This window comes from Mobula hypostoma, assembly GCF_963921235.1.
Source record: "Mobula hypostoma chromosome 30 unlocalized genomic scaffold, sMobHyp1.1 SUPER_30_unloc_1, whole genome shotgun sequence".
Taxonomy (NCBI): domain Eukaryota; kingdom Metazoa; phylum Chordata; class Chondrichthyes; order Myliobatiformes; family Myliobatidae; genus Mobula; species Mobula hypostoma.
Genome location: NW_026948158.1, coordinates 240,407 through 246,069, shown reverse-complemented (window position 1 = coordinate 246,069; position 5,663 = coordinate 240,407).

Genomic DNA, 5,663 nt, shown 5'->3' with positions numbered 1-5,663 from the left:
CACAAGAGTCATGTGGGTCTGCGACACACCACCCGAGTCACATTTACAAATGTAAAAGAAATTTGAGTCTCTCCTCCATGCCCCAAAAGCGTTCATCTCTGAGGCGGTTAACGGTATTAAACCTTTTATCGAGACTCTTTTATAGCAACGACTGCTACGCCTGACACAAAACCCTTGCACTACCCCGATATTGCCAATCCCAATTCCAGGCAGGCCGGACGAATGGCGGTTTGTGCAATACTTTTGGGTTGTCAACCAGATAGTACAGCCCATTGTCCCGGTTGTAGCGGACACAAATTATTTCTTAGCTTCTACACCATCGGAATCACGATGGTACACGGTTCTTCTTCGTTCCTCTACACGAGGACAGTCAATACTTTTTCGCCTTTACGTATAATGGACAGTAATATACCTGGTAATATACTCAAAACGCTGGAGGAAATTGGCAGACCAGGCAGCATCCACGGAACAGAGTATTGTCGATATTTTTGGGAGAAATGTTTCGGCAGGAATAGAGAGGGGAAAAAAAGGCTGAGAAGTAGATTTAAAAGGTTATTTGAATACTCCCGCACTCTCTCTTTCAGCATTTCCCATCCCTTTTCCCTCTGTCACCTTATCTCCTTGCCCGCCCATCGACTCCCTCGGGTGCTACTTCCCGCATTTTCTTTCTTCCATGTCCTTCTGTCTCTTTCACCAATCAAATTTCAAGCTCTTTACTTCTGCCCTCAGCTTTTTTGTTCTCTATCCTGCCGAAGGGTTTCGGCCCGAAACATCAACAATACTCTTTTCCATAAATGCTGCCCGGCCTGCAAAAGTCCTCCAGAATTGTATATGTGTTTCATGGATTTTCAGCATCTGTAAGTTTTCCCTTGTTAACAATATACCTGGACGAGGTTTCATCAGGGCTACACTGAGAGCCCAGCGGAAGAAGCAGCTGCTGTAAGAGACCATTTGAACACATTACTGTTGCCAGACGCTGGTGTTGCTTTACAATATGCTGATGATCTGTTGCTGGCCTCCAGGACACAGGAAAACTGTAGACTTGTTAAACCATCTGGCAGCCTATGGACAACGAGCCTCGGTATGTAAGTTGCTGTTCTGCCAAACAGCTGTTACCTATTTGCGCAATGTTCTGCAGCAAGACACTAGATGACTTGATCCTGATCAAGGGATCGCCATCGCACAATCTCCTACACCGGAAAATTAAAAAAAAACAGATGCATTCCTCGGAATGACAGATTATTATCGACTCCGGGTTCTTGAATACAGAACCTATGTTGCTGTGCTACAGGCAGGAATGCTACAGGACCCACTGTCCCAACTCCGATGGAGCCCGGAAATGCCACAGGCCCAGGATGTTCTAAAGAAGGAATTGCTCCACGCACCGGCCTTCGGCATTCCCGACTACTCTAAATCCTTCCGGTTATGTAATAATGAAAAGGAAGAGTTTGCGAGCGCCGTGCTGACTCAGGAACACGGTCAATTGAAAAGTCCGGTGGGATATGATTCCACTCAATTACAACCCGTGGTTCAGAGCCTGCCTGGCTGCACATGAACTGTGGCGGCGACAATCGTGATGGTCGAAAACGCAGCGCCTGTAATATTGGACCATCGCTGCACAGTGCTGACTTCTCACGTAGAAATGCTACTCTCCAATTCAGCGGCTACCCAACATTTTACAGCAGAAAGACGAACAGGGTTTGCTATCATCAAAGCTAAATTTGGTTTAAAAGAGCACCCGCCCTTAATTTGGCCACACTGGTTATTATTCACGACATGATTGTGTGTTACCTGTAGAAGCTACTACCTCCCTGGTCTTGTTTTAATTTCTACCCCTTTAAATAACCAAGTTGTGATTACTTTTACTGATGGTTCATCGTGTATACTTAATCATTTTGACTCACGGGTTGAGGATTTTGTGGTGACTCTTCATGAGGTATTGGAGGTGGGATTCTACCCCTCCCCCCCCCCCACCGCCTTTAGGAACATCAGCACAAGCAGTTGAGCTATTTGCAAACACTTGAGCCCGGATCTTAGCTGAGGTGAAACCGAGAATATCTATACCACTTATGAATCTGCACTTTGACTATACAGACGTTGTACATACGCCAGCAAGAGGGTAGTATAAATACCTGTTAACAATAGTGGATCTGCTTTCGAAATGGATGGAGGTCTTTCCCATCCGAAAATAAATGACATCGGGACTGTAGATAAATTACTAATGAAAAAGATCATTCCCCGATCTGGGATTCCTTGTAAATTTAATAGTGATGGAGGAACGTACTTTAAGGGGAAATTAACTAAAGCATTGGACCAAGCCCTGGAATTCTGGGGGTGACGTGTGTCCTAGAATAATCGGCAATAGTGGAGAAGATGAATGGAGTACTGAAAGACAGTCTGGCCAAAGTATGCCAAGCGGCGGGATTGAAATGGCTTGAGGCGCTGCCGATTACTCTGAATAACTTGAAAAATCATGTTAACAGGATCACCAAATTGACCCCTTTCAGAGTAGTGATAGTAAGATCAATGCCCTGGAGTTCCAAGCCCCGTTTGACGTGCCCAAAGAGAGGCGATATGGGCTTATATCTCTCCTGAGTGCAGATGTGATATTGTCCACGATTAGTGGTGCAACTCCTCCTCTTTTACACCCTTCCTAACTTTTCTAAAACTTCAAAAATCTGGAATATTGATCACCTGTTCTGCTCATCTCTCAACTAAGTCTCTGTAATGGCTACAACATTGTAGATCCATGTACTGATCCATGTTCTAAGTTCATCATATTTACACGTAATAATCCTAGCATAAAATATAAACACTTCAAACTCGGTCTCATCAAATGTTAAATCGATTTTACTTATCAATATGTTACCTGAATCTAACTTCCTGGCCGATCCTTCCCATGTTGATCTGGTGCTCCAGAACCCAGCCATCTGAAACATAAGCTTAAAATCACTCTCACCCCACGCTCCGGACCACCATCGAGTAGCTTTAGAAAACTTACGAGCAGGATGTTGGTTCCCCTCCAGTTCAGATGCAAGACTTCCCTGTTGTACATGTCATACCTTCCCTAGAAAATATTCCAATGATTCAAAAACTTGAAACCCTGTGAATCTGCACCATCTCCTCAGCTACGTATTTATCTGTTCGAGCATTCCACTCCTACCTGCACTACCCTGTGGCACTGGGATTAATCCGGAGATTACCACCCTTCTCTTCAGGCACTTTCCGAACTCAGTGTGTGAGACCTCTGCCCTTTCTTTTTCTCAATGGCATTGGTGCCAATTTGCAGCAGACTCTTCAGACTTCCCCTTGACCACCTACTGCAGCTGCACCTGTACACCCTGGCCCATAGCACGGGGCAGGAAACACACCATCCTGGTGTCTCCTTTAGGCCGCAGTATCACCTGTCTGTCCCCCTAAATGCTGAGTCTCAGATAGCAGGTCACAGGCCAGGTGTTAGATGTTGGGAATAATAAATGCCGACACAGGTTTCCACCCATAAACCAAAGACGTGCTCCCGAGACTGAGCCCGAGTTCACCGTTAGAATACCAAGTTCGCTCCTGGATGAGGAGCTCCAGAGCCAGTGATGGATTCCGCGAGCATCTCACACCGATCCTGGGACCAGTGGAGTTGCTCCACGGTAGCTGGGTGGGAAGGCTTTACTGAAAACGCGATTACACACACAGAACGCGGTTCTGGCATTGTGTCCTGTCCTGGGTCTAGTGAGGATATCTCAGTGGAACTGGAATTATACTGCATTCCTGATCAATCCTCTGGGAACAACGCCTTGATGTGGAGAGTTCTTAAGGAATATGTTGCATTGGCACTAGATGTTCAGCTCTCCCACGCAACAGGTGCAAATGACCAGAACTCACCGCTTTGCTGATCTCAGTGTCTTTTTCCCCACGGTCACTGGGACGCGCAGCATGTGCCATCTCGTTGTATAATGTTTCACAACTTGGTCACTATGCGACCACCTTATGCATGGCAATGGGCAGAGGTGAATTACATTCTCATCTTCCCCGTGATCATCGGAACAAATATTGACATCCCATTCCTGGTAAGATATGAATGAATTTTCAATTAGTATTCGTATTGTGTGACGATGTTTCTCTTGGAGTGAGGGAAGGTAAAAGTCATATTTGAGATCTTTGGAAGTTATAAACATCACAGACAGATAGACACGGGGATTTTTTCCATTTAAATCCGGCGTGTACACGTCTATGCCCAAAGAGGCGATGCATGCGGAGAGGCTAAGAAAGGACGGGGAAACTCATCAGTGGTGGAATATGGAGAAACACAGAAGACCAGAGGGACCCAGGGCAACATGAAACACCAAGCACCAGGCAGCTTGTATAAAAAGAGAAAACAGTTAATATTCGTGTCAGAGGTCTCTCTGAGGATAGTTCTGTTTTCCCCCATATTCTGTTTTGGCTGGATAAGCATTTCCTGCATTTCTTCTTTTGGCTCCAACCTTCGACTGTTCTGTCGCTGACGGGGATCGACATGGAAGATGATAATTGTCTAATGGAAGAAATCCGCTATCAGCGCCCGGATTGCTTTATTTCAACCAGACGAGATACGAAAGGGGCCAGTAGAAAAAAAAACTATTCAATATTGACTCTGATGACGTTTTAACTTTCCGCTACCACTTCATATATCGCTCAGACCAGGCAGCATCTATGGAAAAGAGTAAACTGTTGACGTTTGATATCAGAGTCATGTGTACTGTTTACTCTTTTCCGTTTTTGTGTGTGTTGCCTTAGAGTTATAAAACAGCTGTTTAAAGCTGATCCCGACGTCATCATCGGCCTCACCAACCCAGAGAAATCCCCTCTTTTTCGCGATTTCTCTCTCTCTCTCTCTCTCTCTCTCTCTCTCTATATATATATATATATATATCACAGAGCTACAAGTGAAGGAAATGGTACTTTGTCTTCGAAAGTAAAAAAAGTTAAACTTCTCTTAGAGGAAGATTGTTCAAGATGGCAAAGAGACGGATAACCTACAAGCAGAGAAATAGGAGCGATAGAGGGTGAAGGAAAGATCGGGTTATGACGGTAGAAGGAGTATTTGTACACAGACAAAAATATACTAAGATCAGGGAGTGTTGTCAGAACTGGGATGCAGGGGGAAGAGTTTCGCTTCAAGCTTCAGTTTAACAGGACGAGACGTGAGGTGCAAATGTATCCTGGCATAAAGATCCCAAGGCCACCACTTCAACATAAAATCAGGGCGATTGGAACGACCTTGTCCGATTCAGCGGAGTTCTGAAGTCAAACGAGTCAGTTTTGTCGTGGTCGAAATTGTTTCCATCTTTCTGGTTAATTTAACAGCAATTGTAGTCCTGTCTCGGGGAACATGGTTTCTGTTGAAATGCATCATTGTTAGCTGGTGAAAAAGGTAAAAACTGATCTCGTGAGAATTGTCTTAGTTTTTATTGTGTAGCAGACAAATTACTTCTATAATTTTTTTTCAAATTTTTGCTCATTATCTAATTTGTGTTCTGACATTTGGCCTGATGATTGCCATTACGGCCTTTTCCTTTCAACTAACAGAAGATTTCACTTTCGATCGCCATCTCGCAATTTGTTGTCAAAGGCTGCGGGAACGACACCGCAAACGAAAAGAAGCACTGTGGTAACAGTGACCGGGGTTGCCG